The 17181-nt window shown below is 46.6% G+C and overlaps 1 protein-coding gene across 1 annotated transcript in view; it reads left to right on the top strand.

The window, feature by feature from the left end:
- Positions 1 to 1163: 1163 nt before the first annotated feature.
- LOC144598602 (uncharacterized) overlaps positions 1164 to 17181 on the top strand; it is a 25009-nt gene continuing 8991 nt past the window's right edge. Inside the window, exon 1 of the mRNA XM_078408800.1 lies at positions 1164 to 1234. The gene's annotated coding sequence lies outside the window, so the exon portion shown is untranslated. The remainder of the gene's footprint in view (positions 1235 to 17181) is intronic.

Raw genomic sequence — 17181 nt, 5'->3', positions numbered from 1 at the left:
ACCTATTTTCTATGTTTCTAAGTTTCTATGATTGTACTTCATGGAATTATATCAATGACTCTCAAGGGTTTCAGCACCTGGAAGGGAGTTTCTTTCATTTTTTCATTTTAGCGATACAGCGCGGAAACAGGCCCTTCGGCCCACCGAGTCCGCGACGACCAGCGATCCCCGTTACACAAACACTTACACTATCCTACTACACACACAGGAACAATTGAGTGGGCGGATGCATGGCAGATGCTGTTTAATGTGGATAAGTGTGAGGTTATCCACTTTGGTGGTAAGAATAGGAAGGCAGAGTATTATCTGAATGGTGTCAAGTTAGGAAAAGAGGACGTACAACGAGATCTGGGTGTCCTAGTGCATCAGTCACTGAAAGGAAGCATGCAGGTACAGCAGGCAGTGAAGAAAGCCATTGGAATGTTGGCCTTCATAACAAGAGGAGTTGAGTATAGGAGCAAAGAGGTCCTTCTGCAGTTGTACAGGGCCCCAGTGAGACCGCACCTGGAGTACTGTGTGCAGTTTTGGTCTCCAAATTTGAGGAAGGATATTCTTGCTATTGAGAGCGTGCAGCGTAGGTTTACTAGGTTAAATCCCGGAATGGCGGGACTGTCGTATGTTGAAAGACTGGAGCGACTAGGCTTGTATACACTGGAATTTAGAAGGATGAGAGGGGATCTTATCGAAACGTATAAGATTATTAAGGGGTTGGACACGTTAGAGGCAGGAAACATGTTCCCAATGTTGGGGGAGTCCAGAACAAGGGGCCACAGTTTAAGTTTAAGGGGTAGGCCATTTAGAACGGAGATGCGGAAAAACCTTTTCAGTCAGAGAGTTGTGAATCTGTGGAATTCTCTGCCTCAGAAGGCAGTGGAGGCCAATTCTCTGAATGCATTCAAGAGAAAGCTAGATAGAACTCTTAAGGATAGCGGAGTCAGTGGGTATGGGGAGAAGGCAGGAACGGGGTACTGATTGAGAATGATCAGCCATGATCACATTGAATGGCGGTGCTGGCTCGAAGGGCAAAATGGCCTCCTCCTGCACCTATTGTCTATTGTCTATTGTCTAATTTACTATTATACCAAGCCAATTGACCTACTAACCCGTACGTCTTTGCAGTGTGGGTGGAAACCGGGGATCCTGGAGAAAACCTGCACAGGGCACGGGGAGAACGTAAACAAACTCCGTACAGACAGGCGCCCGTGGTCAGGATCGAACCCGAGTCTGAGGCGCGGTAAGGCAGCAACCCTACCGCTGCGCCACCGTGCCGCCCTTCTTAAACAAAGATAGCTTTTGATGCGTGAATCCATTTTAACCCAAGACCCAAGATGGACCCAGAAATGCTGGAGTAACTCAGCGGGACAGGCATCATCTCTGGAGAAAAGGAATAGGTGACGTTTTCGGGTCAAGACCCTTCTTCAGACTCACCGGAGATAGATACAAAACGTTGGAGTAACTCAGCGGGTCAGGCAGCATCGAGGGAAGGGTCTTGACCTGAAACCTCACGTTTCAGGTCGGGACCCTTCTTCAGACTGATTGTAGTCGGGTGTCAAATAAGGAGGGAAGAGGCGTGAAGTGTAAAGATAGAAGAGGGGAAGGGGGATATAGTGGAAGGGAATGGGGGGGGGGGGGGGCAAGATGCATCACAGTCTCAACTCGAAACCCATTCCTTCTCTCCAGAGATGCTGCCTGTCCAGCTGAGATACTCCAGCATTTTTTGCCTGTAGTTGGTTTGGGAACAGCTCCATCCAAGGCCGCAAGAAATTGCAGCGAATTGTGGACGCAGCCCGGACCATCGCACAAACTGACCTCCCTTCCGCTGACTCCATGTACACCTCACGCTGCCTCGGCAAGGCCAGCAGCGTAATCAAGGACCAGTCGCACCCCGGCCACTCCCTCTTCTCCCCTCTCCCATCAGGCAAAACTATAGAAGTGTGAAAACGCACACCTCCAGATTCAGGGACAGTTTCTTCCCAGATGTTATCAGGCAACTGAACCATCCTACCACAACCGGAGAGCAGTGCTGAACTTCCATCCACCTCATTGGTGACCCTCGGACTGCCCTTGATCGGACTTTGCCGGCTTCACCTTGCACTAAACGTCATTCCCTCAGGCCTTGACCTGAAACCTCACCTGTTCCTTTTCTCCAGATGTTGCCTGACCTGCTGAGTTAACCCAGCATTTTGTGTCCATCTTTGGTGCAAACCAGCATCTGCAGTTGCTTCCTTCACAAGACCTTAGTGGTCTGGGTGGAACCCATTACTACTGTGGAACAGACAGGGCGCAGTTCCGAAGGACCTATCTACTGCTATCTCTGTTCCCAACACTGCACAATATTTCCATGGACCTGCTTCCACACTGTATCTCTAAAGTAAACTGGACTAAACTAAACTGCCATTTAGTTATTGAAAAAGATCACAACTTCTAGATTAGTACGGGTGTCAAAGGTTATGGGGAGAAGGAAGGAGAATGGGGTTAGGAGGGAGAGATAGATCGGCCATGTTTGAATGGCTGGGTAGACTTGATGGGCCGAATGGCCTAATTCTAATCCTATTCCTTATGACCAATCAACTTTTGCCTATTGGCTCTCTCTGGTACGAATGTCGCACCCCGGCCACTCCCTCTTCTCCCCTCTCCCATCGGGCAAAAGGTACAGAAGTGTGAAAACGCACACCTCCAGATTCAGGGGCAGTTTCTTCCCAGCTGTTATCAGGCAACTGAATCATCCTATCACAACCAGAGAGCAGTGCTGAACTACTATCTACCTCATTGGTGACCCTCGGACTATCCTTGATCGGACTTTGCTGGCTTTTCCTTGCGTTAAACGTTGTTCCCTTATCATGTATCTACACGCGGTAAATGGCTCAATTGTAATCATGTGCTGTCTTTCTGCTGACCGGTTAGCACGCAACAAAAGCTTTTCACTGTTCCTCGGTACACGTGGCAATAAACTAAACTGGAACTAAAATGCCTTTGCACCATCTAGCCCCATCAGCCATCTCTATTCTTCAATACAGCTCTGTAGTGCTTCTTACGATCATCCATTGCACATTCCCTGGATAAACTTCCCATCGGCAAAGAGGCAAACAGCATTAATTTTGGCTGGGTTAGATTTGTCGAGTCCATCTGCCACTGTTTTACCAATTCAATCTGTCGAATTCTCTTTTTTTTAAAAATCATACCGCAGTCCACCTCATTTTCTGATTACACTACATGTTAAAGAAGGCAGGTAATCATTTGGGTGAAATTTCGGGTTCCCCCACCTTACCCTTCCATTACTCTATGCCTCTCGCTCCCCTGACTCTCTGACTGAGGAAGGGTCTCGACCCGAAACGTCACCCACTCCTTCTCTCCACAGATGCTGCCTGTCCCGTCGCTGAGTTCCTCCAGCTTTTTGTGCCTATCTTCGGTTTAAACCAGCATCAGTCTAGAGTCACACTGTCATATGTTCCAGATAGAACAATGAAATTCCTTACTTGCAGCAGCACAACAGAATATGTAGACATAGTACGCACAGAGATGCTGGTTTAAACCGAAGATAGACACAAATAGCTGGAGTAACTCAGCAACGGGACAGGCAGCATCTCTGGAGAGAAGGAATGGGCGGCGTGTTGGGTCTGAAGAATGTTCTCAACCCCAAACGTCACCCATTCCTTCTCGCCAGAGATGCTGCCTGTCCCCGTTGAGTTACTCCAGCTTTTTGTGCCTATCTTCGATGTAGACATAATAATAATAATAATAATAATAATGCATTACATTTATATAGCGCTTTTCATATACTCAAAGACGCTTTACAGGGATTTAGAGAACATAGGGAAGTGAATAAATAGATAAATAAGTAAACGAACAGAGAAAGGAGACAGAAGGTGAGGTGACCTTCAATGGTTGAAGGCAGTACTGAACAGGTGAGACTTCAGTGATGTTTTGAATGTGGTGAGTGTGGAGGAGTCTCTGACGGTTTGGGGTAGTGAGTTCCATAGGGTGGGAGCAGCGATGGAGAAAGCCCTGTCCCCCCAGGATCTGAGTTTGGTCCGGATGTGGGGGGATAGGAGATTGGCAGCAGCAGAGCGGAGGGTGCAGGTGGGAGTGTGCCTGTGGAGGAGGTCGGTCAGGTAGGATGGGGCCAGGTTATGGAGGGCTTTATAGGTCATGAGGAGGATTTTGTACTGGATTCTCTGGGGGATGGGGAGCCAGTGGAGTTTGTAAAGGACGGGGGGTGATATGGTCACGGATCGGGGGGTGGGTGAGTAGACGGGCAGCGGAGTTTTGAATGTATTGAAGTTTACTGATGATTTTTTTTTTAATGCACTGCAAACGACATGATAAACGAGAGAAAAATGTTCAGTGCTCAGTTTAGTCTTGTTCAGAGACACGGCGCGGAAACAGGGCCTTCGGACCAGGCAGGTCACGGGGAGAACGTACAAACTCCGCACAGACCGCACCCGTAGCTGGGATCGAACCGCTGTAAGGCAGCAATTCTACTGCTGCGCCACCGTGCCGCCCTTATATATGTGCACTTACTCCAGGAAAATAACTGCAGATGTTGGTTCATGTAGACACATGTGTTTACCTTCGATTTGAACCAGCATCTGCAGTTATTTTCCTGCTCCCACATATGAGTACACATAATATATTCATATTATAATCTCTATTATATTATCATAATATAATAATTATATATGATACCTTAAAATATGGTATTATATATCTATTTACTAAAACTCTCGTTTGTTATCTTGATTGTGACTGAACTTCAGCCTAAACTGTACACGATAGCGTGACAATTTTAGGCTCACCATTGTCACTTTAGTGATAATGCAAGTAGTTTTATTGAAATCGTTTTTTAAGTTATTCACATTTTAAAGTTTAAAAGGAGGGGAGGGGGAGGGGAGGAGGGAGGGGGGAAGGGGGGAGTGGGGGAGAAGAGAGAGGGGAGGGGGGGGTTGAGGAGAGAGAGGAGGGAGGGGGGGAGGACAGGGTGCTACACCAATGCAGGAGAGGTTTGGGGCCAACGGGTCCACTTTGTCTAGTGTGCTATAATATTATCACGAAATGCTGGAGTAACTCAGCGGGTCAGGCAGCATCTCAGGAGAGAAGGAATGGGTGACGTTTCGGGTCGAGACCCTTCTTCAGACTGAAACGTCACCCATTCCTTCTCTCCTGAGATGCTGCCGGACCTGCTGAGTTACTCCAGCATTTTGTGATACCTTCGGATTTGTACCAGCATCTGCAGTTATTTTCCTACACTGCTATAATATTATAATATGCACACTATAATATGTGTACATATTACACATGTGTACATACAAAAAAAAATCATTAATAGGGCAATAATAACGATAGACAATAGACAATAGACAATAGACAATAGGTGCAGGAGTAGGCCATTCAGCCCTTCGAGCCAGCACCGCCATTCAATGCGATCATGGCTGATCACTCTCAATCAGTACCCCCGTTCCTGCCTTCTCCCCATACCCCCTCACTCCGCTATCCTTAAGAGCTCTATCCAGCTCTCTCTTGAAAGCATCCAACGAACTGGCCTCCACTGCCTTCTGAGGCAGAGAATTCCACACCTTCACCACTCTCTGACTGAAAAAGTTCTTCCTCATCTCCGTTCTAAATGGCCTACCCCTTATTCTTAAACTGTGGCCCCTTGTTCTGGACTCCCCCAACATTGAGAACATGTTTCCTGCCTCTAATGTGTCCAATCCCCTAATTATCTTATATGTTTCAATAAGATCCCCCCTCATCCTTCTAAATTCCAGTGTTTTCAAGCCCAATCGCTCCAGCCTTTCAACATACGACAGTCCCGCCATTCCGGGAATTAACCTAGTGAACCTACGCTGCACGCCCTCCATAGCAAGAATATCCTTCCTCAAATTTGGAGACCAAAACTGCACACAGTACTCCAGGTGCGGTCTCATGTTTACGTAGTTGATGTAGTTCAGAGGTTATTTGGAGGTTGTAGTGGTTAACAGCCTGATGGCTGTTGGGAAGAAGCTGTTCCTGAACATGGAACGTTACAGTTTTCAGGCTCCTGTACCTTCTTTCCGATGGCAGGGGTGAAATGAGAGCGTGGCCAGGGTGGTGTGGGTCTCTGACGATGCTGGCTGCCTTTTTGAGGCAGCGACTCCTGTAGATCCCTTCGATGGTTGGAAGGTCAGTACGCGTGATGGACTGGGTATTCACTGTAGACTCCAAACATTACAAACCAGCTACTGAATCCCTGCTCACACCCACAGAAGACACATTTAATTGTAACCAATTACACTTTGCAAATCATAATTCAATAGACAATAGACAATAGGTGCAGGAGGAGGCCTTTCGGCCCTTCGAGCCAGCACCGCCATTCAATGTGATCATGGCGGATCATTCTCAATCAGTACCCCGTTCCTGCCTTCTTCCCATACCCCCTGATTCCGCTATCCTTAAGAGCTCTATCTAGCTCTCTCTTGAATGCATTCAGAGAATTGGCCTCCACTGCCTTCTGAGGCAGAGAATTCCACAGATTCACAACTCTGCTTTAGCATTCAATTTCATTTATCTGTTTCATTTTTTCTCTTTTACCAATTTAACTCCTTTCATTTTTCTTAATCTTCTCCAGCCTAATCTGTTTCAATGCCTACTTTAGTTTAGTTTAGTTTTTTTTAGCTTAGAGATACAGCGTAGTAACAGGCCCTTCGGCCCACCGAGTCCAGCGATCTCCCCACACGTTTTACACTATCCTACACACACTAGGGACAATTTACCCAATTATGTAAACCTGTGCGTCTTTAGAGCGTGGGAGGATATATACGCCCGGGGAATATTCACTCCAGCTCACGAGGAGAACGTGCAAACTCCGTGCCAGGCAGCACCCGAAGTCAGGATCGAACCCGGGTCAATAGACAATAGACAATAGACAATAGGTGCCGGAGGAGGCCATTCGGCCCTTCGAGCCAGCACCGCCATTCAATGTGATCATGGCTGATCATTCTCAATCAGTACCCCGTTCCTGCCTTCTCCCCATACCCCCTGACTCCGCTATCTTGAAGAGCTCTATCTAGTTCTCTCTTGAATGCATTCAGAGACTTGGCCTCCACTGCCTTCTGAGGCAATGAATTCCACCTGAGGCAGTGAATTTACTGAACTGTATGCAAAAAAAAATCACTGTGCGTATGTATGTATGTATGTATGTATGTATGTATGTATGTTATGTATGTATGTATGTATGTATGTATGTATGTATGTATGTATGTATGTATGTATGTATGTATGTATGTATGTATGTATTGCCCGAGTAATGGTTGCGAAATCAATGTAGAAATACAACATTTTCTTCAAATATCATAAGAATTTTGGCTTTTGCCTTTGTGAGGGGGAGACCAGACTGGATTCAGTGCGTAATCCAAAACAACATAGATATTGTAGGCGGTCTATAAATATAAGTTCTTTATTTGTACAAGTTCTTGTTTATCGGCAGTGGTTTCGAAACCCAGAGTAAAGCTGTAGAACTATTGCCTGGGAGCTGAAACCAAGACAATTTGGTGATAATTCTCTGGCAAGCGGTGAAAGGGATGGCTTTCTTCCAAAATCTTCAGTTGTCGAAAGAGTTCTGATGTATTGCCTGAGCGGAATGGTAATGTGAATGCCTCAGTAGTCGGGGCCAGTGAGCAAATGGCATTGAGAAGGAATTGAATCTGTTCTTCACCAAACACAATTTCAAGTGGATGAAAGATGTATCCAAAGGAATTATCACAGGATGCCACAGAGCACTGACATAACCTTCAACTCAAAAAGAGTTCTTTAAGTTCAGGAGAAATAATTCAGATGTTTTTGATGGAATTGAAGAGAAAGCAAACAACAGCTTTTTTAGTTTAGTTTAGAGATACAGCGCAGGAAACAGTGCCCTTCAGCCCAGCGAGTCCACGCCGACCAGCGATCCCCGCACAACAACACTATCCTACACACACTGGGGACAATCTTTACACTTGCACCAAGCCAATTAACTCTACAAACTTGTACGCCTTTGGAGTGTGGGAGGAAGCCGAAGGTCACGGGGAGAACGTACAAACTCCATACAGATATCACCCGCAGTCGGGATCGAACCCGGGTCTCTGGCGCTGCATTCGCTGTAAGGCAGCAACTCTACCGCTGTGCCACTGTGATTTCTGTACGTTTTTATTCTTTGTCTTTGTTTAACGAACCCGGGTCTCTGCTCGCCGCGCACTTCGGGAAATAAGCCGGAGATGAGGAGGCATTTGGCGCTGCACACGGTGGCGTTTCTGAACGCCGAACTCACTGATACACATCGCACTTCGCTCCAAAAAAAATGATGCCAGGCAGCAAAGCATCACTTGGCTCATCAACCATGCGTCAAACCCATCCTCACTCACTTTAATGGGACGAGGCGGAACAGAAACTTCACTGTGATCTGCCAAGCCCAGAATGATTTCCTGCCATGGTACTTGATCGATTTTCATCTGAATCAATGACAGGCAAGTACGTCAGGTCAGATAATGAAGATTTACATTTATATAACTCTCTCTCTCTCTCTCTCTCTCTCTCTCTCTCTCTCTCTCTCTCTCTCTCTCTCTCTCTCTCTCTCTCTCTCTCTCTCTCTCTCTCTCTCTCTCTCTCTCTCTCTCTCTCTCTCTCTCTCTCTCTCTCTCTCTCTCTCTCTCTCTCTCTCTCTCTCTCTCTCTCTCTCTCTCTCTCTCTCTCTCTCGATCGAGCCCAGCCCTTTGCACCTTGTGAAACATTTTACGAAGTAGACTGTTGAAATTTATCAACTTTGGCAGCCAATCTGTGGCAATGCAAGGTGCCAGGAGGAGCGATAAAATTCAGTCCAGTTCAGTCTGGTTCATTGTCAGATGTGCCGAGGTACAGTGAAGAGCTTTTCGTTGCGTGCCAACCAGTCAGCGGAAAGACAATACACGATTACAATCGGGCCATTGACGGTGTCTAGATACATGATAAAGGGAATAACGTTTAGTTCAAGGTAAAGCCAAGTTAATTCCGATCAAAGATAGTCCGAGGGTCACCAATGAGGAAGATGGTGACTGGACCAACTGTTTTCACCATTAGATGAGATTATAGACAATAGGTGCAGGAGGAGGCCATTCAGCCCTTCGAGCCAGCACCGCCATTCAATGTGATCATGGCTGATCATTCTCAATCAGTACCCCATTCCTGCCTTCTCCCCATACCCCCTGACTCCGCTATCCTTAAGAGCTCTATCCAGCTCTCTCTTGAATGCATTCAGAGAATTGGCCTCCACTGCCTTCTGAGGCAGAGAATTCCACAGATTCACAACTCTCTGACTGAAAAGGTTTTTCCTCATCTCCGTTCTAAATGGCCGACCCCTTATTCTTAAACTGTGGCCCCTGGTTCTGGACTCCCCCAACATTGGGAACATGTTTCCTGCCTCTAACGTGTCCAACCCCTTAATAATCTTATACGTTTCGATAAGATCTCCTCTCATCCTTCTAAATTCCAGTGCATACAAGCCTAGTCGCTCCAGTCTTTCAACATATGACAGTCCCGCCATTCCGGGAATTAACCTAGTAAACCTACGCTGCATGCCCTCAATAGCAAGAATATCCTTCCTCAAATTTGGAGAGCAAAACTGCACACAGGGTTCAGTGATATTCCCCTTGTCCAAATGAAGCTTGTGGAGTGAAGTGCCTGCAATGAATACAAGAATGAATGAATACAAGAATGAATGCAAGACAGCTGAATGTTGCAAAAGGGCGGCACGGTGGCGCAGAGGTAGAGTTGCCGCCTTACAGTGCCAGTGACACCGGGCTCGATCCTGACTACGGGTGCTGTCTGTATGCAATCTGTAAGTTCTCCCCCGTGAACTGTGTGGGTTTTCTCAGGGAGCTCCGGTTTCCTCCCACACTCCAAAGATGTACAGGTTTGTGGGTCAATTGAAAATTGTCTCTTGTAATGTGTAGGATAGTGTTAGTGTGCAGGGATCGCAGGTCGGCATAGACTCGGTGGGCCGAAGGGCTTGTTTCAATGCAACATTTCTAAGCAAAACTAAACTCAACTAAACTAGACCGTTTTCTCACATTACCCAAAGGAACATTTAAACCCCCTGTTTCTTTCTTCTTGCTGAAAGACTTGATTTGTATATTTGAAAACCAGTCAACCAGGAAAGGTTAATAACTTGTTTGAAATGGCGCAGTAATTGGATATTGCTTGAAATTATTAACAGTGATTTAACAGTGACATATTGCTTGAAATTATTAACAGTGAAAAAGTTTTGTTTTAAAACTGAGATGAGAAAGAACTTTTTCACCCAGAGAGTTGTGAATTTGTGGAAATCTCTGCCACCGAAGGCAGTGGAGGCCAATTCACTGGATGAATTTAAAAGAGAGTTCGATAGAGCTCTAGGGGCTAGCGGAACCGAGGGGTATGGGGAGAAGGCAGGCATGGGTTACTGATTGTGGATGATCAGCCATGATCACAATGAATGGCGGTGCTGGCTCGAAGGGCCAAATGGCCTCCTCCTGCACCTATTTTCTATGTTTCTATGACTTTAGTGTTGGTAAGGAATTTGTTTGATGCTTAATTTAACCGGGATGAGAAGCAAATCCAGGCCTTGCCATGAACATCTGATTACATGAAAGACTAGATATAGAGTCAGAGAGTCATGTAGCATGGAAAAGGTCCTTAGGCCCAACTCAAAGGCGGCACGGTGGCGCAGCGGTAGAGTTGCTGCCTTACAGCGAATGCAGCGCCAGAGACTCGGGTTCGATCGTGACTACGGGTGCTGTCTGTACGGAGTTTGTACGTTCGCCCCGTGACCTGCGTGGGTTTTCTCCGAGATCTTCAGTTTCCTCCCACACTCCAAAGACGTACAGGTATGTAGGTTAATTGGCTGGCTAAAATGTAAAAATTGTCCCTAGTGTGTGTAGGATAGTGTTAATGTGCGGGGATCGCTGGGCGGCACGGACTCAGTGGGCCGAAGGGCCTGTTTCTCTAAATCTAAAATATCATCCTTGCCAACCAAAATGCGCCATCTAAAATAATCCCATTTGCCCATGTTTGGCCCACATCCTTCTGAACATTTCCTATCCATGTACCTGCTCAATATCTTTTAAAAGTTGTTTAATTTTTTAGAGATTAGTTTAGTTTAGAGATACAGCGCGGAAACAGGCCCTTCGGCCCACCGTGTCCACACCGACCATCGATCCGCGCGCAATAACACTATCCTACACACACGAGGGGCGATTTACATTTATACCAAGCCGTTTAACTTACAAATCCGTACTTTTTTGGAGTGTGGGAGGAAACCGAAGATCTTGGACAAAACCCACGCAGGTCAGGGGGAAAAGGTACAAACTCCATACAGACATATTTCCGTCCTACACATTTCAACTATTTCCTCTGTGAGTTCGATCCATATTCCGACCACCTTCTGTGTGGAAAAAGCTGCTCCTAAGGCTCTTGTGAAGAAAGCCATGTACTGCCTTGAATAAAGTTTACTTCTGAAATTTATAAAAAACCACTCTGAACAACTGTGGTGGCACTGTAAGTGGCACAGCGGTAGAGTTGCTGCCTTACACCACTTACAGCGCCAGACCCGGGTTCGATCCTGGCAATGGGTGCTTGTCCGCACGGAGTTTGTACGTTCTCCCCGTGACCTATGTGGGTTTTTCTCTGAGACCATCGGTTTCCTCGCGCGCTCCAAAGGCGTGCAGGTTTGTAGGTTAATTGGGTTGATATTTATGTAAAAATCATCCCTGGTGAAGGATAGTATTCATGGGCGGGGATCGCTGGTCGGCGCGGACTCGGTGGGCCGAACGGCCTGTTTTCGCGCCGTGCCTGTGAACTAAGCTGCAAAATTTCCCAGGTCCAACTGCACAGATGGTAACATTTCTCTGAGCACGGTTCCAGCAATGTTTGTTTTGCAAGACAACGATCTTTGTTCAAAAATTATACGGTGAAAGGGTGGGATTCTGCAGGATGTGGTGACTTCATTCCATTTGAATTCTGTCCTGAGATGCTGTTGTAAATGTCAAGGTTCCATTACTGCTGCTCATCCACCTTCAAACATGTAATTAGGGCAGAAGAGTCGAGTGAGTTTCTCCCGTTTGGTTGACAAGGCACCTGGTGGGTTCCAAACACACTGTCATTCCAACTATGAACACACGCGATCCAGAGCAAACTATTCCCCTGGGCAAATGCAGCCGCTTCACCGAAGCAATCCAGCTCTGAATCCTTTGCCTCCGATAACTTTAGTTATTTTAAATACCCCATTTCACTGCTGAATACTGATATGAAGACTGAAGGTCCCTGCAGAACTTGATGTCCGACCTACTTCATTCGAGACCCTTGCACGATCATTAATCAGACTTTATTGGTCTCTCTCTTGCACTAAATGTTGTTCCCTTCATCCTGTGGATGACCTGACTGTAATCATGTATAGTCTTTCCACTGACTGGATCACACACAACAAATAAGCTATTCACTGTTTCTCAGTACCTGTGATAATAAATTAAACTAATTGAAACGAAATGAAACCAAACCAAACCAAACCAAACCAAACCAAACCAAACCAAACCAAACCAAACCAAACCAAACCAAACCAAACCAAACCAAACCAAACCAAACTAAATTATACTAAACTATACTAAACTATACCAAACTAAAGGACCAAATGTTCAATTTCCGACCACTTAATCTTGCATCTGTCCTTTAAGACTGAAAAGAAACAGAGAGCAGAATATAATGAATTTCGACCGGCACGGTGGCGCAGCGGTAGAGTTGTTGCTTTACAGCGCCAGAGATCCCAGTTCGAACCTGACCACGGGAGCTGTCTGGAGTGTTTACAATTCTCTCTGTGACCTGCGTGGGTTTCCTCTGGGTGCTCCGGTTTCCCCCCACATTATGGGGGGGAGGCAGGAAAATGGGGGTGAGAAGGAAAGATAGATCAGCCACGTTTGAATGGACTTGATGGGCCGAATGGCCTAATTCTGCTCCTACAACTGATGAATGTGAACTTATGAACATTCCACAGAAGTACAGGATTGTGGGTCAATTGGCTTCGGTGAATTATCGCCAGTGTCCAGGATAGAACTAGTGTACGGGTGACCGATTGTCGGCGTGGACTCGGTGGGCCGATGGGCCTGTTTCCATGCTGCACCTCTAATCTAATCTAAATTAGGTGCAGAAGGCGCAACAACGACTGTTCTACCTAAGAGCACTGAAAAAGTCTGGTCTACCCCAACAGCTGCTGACTACCTTCTACCGCTGCACCTTAGAGAGCATCCTAACGCATGGCATCCCTGTGTGGTACCTCAGCTGCACGGAGGCAGAGAGGAGAGCTCTTCAGCGGGTAGTCCATAGAGCTCAGAGGACCATCGGAACACAGCTACCAGCCTTGGAGGGCATCTACAACCCACGATGCCCCAGAAAAGCCACCAGCATTCACAAAGGCTCCTCACACCCCTGCAACAGTCTGTTCGAACTTCTTAACCTACCTGATCTCCCGGTGGCTCAGCACTTCAACTCCCCCTCCCATTCCCAATCTGACCTTTCTGTCCTGGGCCTCCTCCATTGTCAGAGTGAGGCCCAGCACAAATTGGAGGAACAGCACCTCATATTTCGCTTGGGCAGCTTACACCCCAGCGGTATGAACATTGACTTCTCTAACTTCAGGTAGCCCTTGCTTTCCCTCTCTATCCCCTCCCCCTTCCCAGTTCTCCCCCTGGTCTTACTGTCTCCGACTACATTCTATCTTTGTCCCGCCCCCTCCCCTGACATCAGTCTGAAGAAGGGTCTCGAGCCTAAACGTCACCCTTTCCTTTTCTCCAGAGATGCTGCCTGTCCCGCTGAGTTACTCCAGCATTTTGTGACCTCCTCCCATTTCCCTCACTTCAGGTAGATGCTGCATTCCCTCTCTCTCTATCCCTCCCCCACCCAAGTCGCACTAGCTTCTCATTTTCGCCCTACAAACAGCTAACAATGGCCTGTTTCCTTTATCATCGTTTTTTTGTTTTGCATATGTTTATATGATTTGTTCTTTATCTCCCCGCATCATCGTCTATGACACTCGTTTCCAACACCCCTAACAAGTCTGAAGAAGGGTCTCGACCCGAAACGTCACCCACTCCTTTTCTCCAGGGATGCAGCCTGTCCCGCTGAGTTACTCCAAGCGTTTAATTCTACAAGCTTTCGTTGGGAAGATTAGCGCTCTCTCTCAAATGGATCTTAACTTCAGGGCAAGGAACATAATTATGAAGCATTGCCTTGCACAATGACTTATTAAAGGGTTTACAAAGAACCATTTACATTTTCAGGATATCCCGCAGCTCTCGACAGGCAGCGAATTACCTCCAATATGTAAACACATAGATCAATTTGCGTTTTGCAAAACCATACAACAGCCAAATAGAAAACTGATTATTCAAGAGAAGCAAAATTTTGCTGAAGCCGGGAGTTTTGAAGTGAGATCAGAAAAGTGCGGAATGGCTCAACCACTCAGACAGCATCGGTGCAGCGAGACAATAGACAATAGACAATAGACAATAGACAATAGACAATAGACAATAGACAATAGACAATAGACAATAGGTGCAGGAGGAGGCCATTCAGCCCTTCGAACCAGCACCGCCATTCAATGTGATCATGGCTGATCATTCTCAATCAGTACCCCGTTCCTGCCTTCTCCCCATACCCCTTGACTCCGCTATCCTTAAGAGCTCTATCTAGCTCTCTCTTGAATGCATTCAGAGAATTGGCCTCCACTGCCTTCTGAGGCAGAGAATTCCACAGATTCACAACTCTCTGACTGAAAAAGTTTTTCCTCATCTCTGTTCTAAATGGCCTACCCCTTATTCTTAAACTGTGGCCCCTGGTTCTGGACTCCCCCAACATTGGGAACATGTTTCCTGCCTCTAACGTGTCCAACCCCTTAATAATCTTATACGTTTCGATAAGATCTCCTCTCATCCTTCTAAATTCCAGTGTATACAAGCCTAGTCGCACCAGTCTTTCAAAATTTGATAGTCCCGCCATTCCGGGAATTAACCTAGTAAACCTACGCTGCACGCCCTCAATAGCAACATTAACGTTCAAGGTGAATGTCCTTTTATCAGACTGGGAATAGCAAGAATTACGGTACAGCGAGAGTGGGAGAGGGTCTGGGCGGCACGGTGGCGCAGCGGCAGAGTTGCTGCCTTACAGCGCCAGGGACCCGGGTTCGATCCTGACTACGGGTGCTGTCTGTGCAGAGTTCGTTCATTCTTGTAGTCATTGCAGGCACTTCACGCCACAAGCTTCATTTGGACAAGGGGAATATCACTGAACCCTGTGTGCAGTTGTGGTCTCCAAATTTGAGGAAGGATATTCTTGCTATTGAGGGCGTGCAGCGTAGGTTTACTAGGTTAATTCCCGGAATGGCGGGACTGTCATATGTTGAAAGACTGGAGCGACTAGGCTTGTATACACTGGAATTTAGAAGGATGAGAGAAGATCCTATCGAAACGTATAAGATTATTAAGGGGTTGGACACGTTAGAGGCAGGAAACATGTTCCCAATGTTGGGGGAGTCCAGAACAAGGGGCCACAGTTTAAGAATAAGGGGTAGGCCATTTGGAACGGAGATGAGGAAAAACTTTTTCAGTCAGAGAGTTGTGAATCTGTGGAATTCTCTGCCTCAGAAGGCAGTGGAGGCCAATTCTCTGGATGCTTTCAAGAGAGAGCTAGATACTCTTAAAGATAGTGGAGTCAGGGGGTATGGGGAAAGGGCAGGAACGGGGTACTGATTGTGAATATCAGCCATGATCACATTGAATGGTGGTACTGGCTCGAAGGGCCGAATGGCCTACTCCTGCACCTATTGTCTATTGTCTATTGACCACATGGGTTTTCTCCAGACGCTCTACATTCCTCCCTCATTCCAAACTTAAATAGGTACTTGGATAGGCAGGGAATGGATGGGATATAGATCACGTGCGGGCATTTTGTTTATCTTAGCATTATTTTCGATAAGGGCCTAGTCCTGTGCTGGACCGTTCGATGTTTTTTAAAATTTAGAAACAGGGATCTGCAGATGCTGGCTTACACAAAAGGATGCAAAGTATTGGAGTAACTCGACAGATCAGGCAGCATCTCTGGAGAACATGGATAGGCAACATTTCGGGTTTGAAGAAGGGGCCCGACCTGAAACATCACCTATCCACGTTCTCCACAGATGCTGCTTGGCCTGTTAACTTACTCCAGCAGTTTGTGTTCTATGGTTTTAATCGTGTTTTTACACTGCTGAATTGATATGTGGACAGTCTTTTCAACGTGATTTTGTGTCTATGTGTTCTGAGTCTATGTGACTCAAGATTTTGATTGTCCCTGCCATTCATCATACATGTATATATGACAGTAAACCTATTGTTGACCATTGCACTCTGATCTGTGAAGATCAGATCCCTTCCATCGACTCCATCTACACCTCATGCTGCCTCGGCAAGGCCAGCAGCATAATCGAGGATGAGTCGCAACCTGGCCACTCCCTCTTCCCCCCTCTCCCATCATGCAAAAGGTACAGAAGTGTGAAAACGCACACCTCCAGATTCAGGGGCAGCTTCTTCCCAGCTGTTATCAGGCTACTGAATCATCCCACCACAACCAGAGACCAGAGCTGAAGTACTATCTACCTCATTGGTGACCCTCGGAGCATCCTTAATCGGACTTTGCTGGCTTTACCTTGCACTAAACGTTTAACCCTTATCATGTATCTATACACTGTAAATGGCTCGATTGCAATCATGTCTTTCCACTGGCTGGTGAGCACGCAACTAAAGCTTTTCACTGTACCTCGGCACACAATAAACTAAACTGTAAACTGATGGGATAGTTTCCTTGATATTTTTGCACAATTTTAGTTCAGCTGTGGTTGGTGGTACAATAGTTCAGTCTTTGATAGGAGCATGTCAGAAAATATATTCCCAAGACCATTCTGTGACAGGTCTAGAGAGACATAGAAACATTGAAACATAGAAAATAGGTGCAGGAGGAAGCCATTTGGCCCTTCGAGCCAGCACCGCCATTCATTGTGATCGTGGCTGATCATCCACAATCAGTAACCCGTGCCTGCCTTCTCCCCATATCCCTTGATTCCGCGAGCCCCTAGAGCTCTATCTAACTCTCTTTTAAATTCATCCAGTGAATTGGCCTCCACTGCCCTCTGTGGCA

Source organism: Rhinoraja longicauda, chromosome 12 (genome assembly GCF_053455715.1).
Source record: "Rhinoraja longicauda isolate Sanriku21f chromosome 12, sRhiLon1.1, whole genome shotgun sequence".
In the NCBI taxonomy this organism is placed as follows: domain Eukaryota; kingdom Metazoa; phylum Chordata; class Chondrichthyes; order Rajiformes; family Arhynchobatidae; genus Rhinoraja; species Rhinoraja longicauda.
This window is presented reverse-complemented; position numbering and strand designations above follow the sequence as displayed.